Source organism: Triticum urartu, chromosome 7 (assembly GCF_003073215.2).
Source record: "Triticum urartu cultivar G1812 chromosome 7, Tu2.1, whole genome shotgun sequence".
Classification (NCBI taxonomy): Eukaryota; Viridiplantae; Streptophyta; class Magnoliopsida; order Poales; family Poaceae; genus Triticum; species Triticum urartu.
Genome location: NC_053028.1, coordinates 679,005,578 through 679,006,233, shown reverse-complemented (window position 1 = coordinate 679,006,233; position 656 = coordinate 679,005,578).

The window sequence follows — 656 nt, the reverse complement described above, 5'->3', positions numbered from 1 at the left end:
ATTTGTCTTTGATGATGATTGTGTAGAAGCATTTGAAATACTTAAGAAAGCATTGATCTCTGCACCTATTGTCCAGCCACCTGATTGGAATTTACCCTTTGAAATTATGTGTGATGCTAGTGATTATGCTGTAGGTGCTGTTCTAGGACAAAGAGTTGATAAGAAACTAAATGTTATTCAATATGCTAGTAAAACTCTAGACAATGCTCAAAGAAATTATGCTACTACTGAAAAAGAATTCTTAGCAGTTGTATTTGCTTGTGATAACTTTAGACCCTATATTGTTGATTCTAAAGTAACTATTCACATTGATCATGCTGCTATTAAATATCTTATGGAAAAGAAACATGCTAAACCTAGACTTATTAGATGGGTTCTCTTGCTTCAAGAATTTGATTTACATATTGTTGATAGAAAAGGAGTCGAGAACCCTGTTGCAGACAACTTGTCTAGGTTAGAAAATGTGCTTGATGACCCACTACCTATTGATGATAGCTTTCCTGGTGAGCAATTAAATGTCATAAATGCTTCTCATACTGCTCCATGGTATGCTGATTATGCTAATTACATTGTTGCTAAGTTTATACCACCTAGTTTCACATACCAGCAAAAGAAAAAGTTCTTCTATGATTTGAGGCATTACTTTTGGGATGACC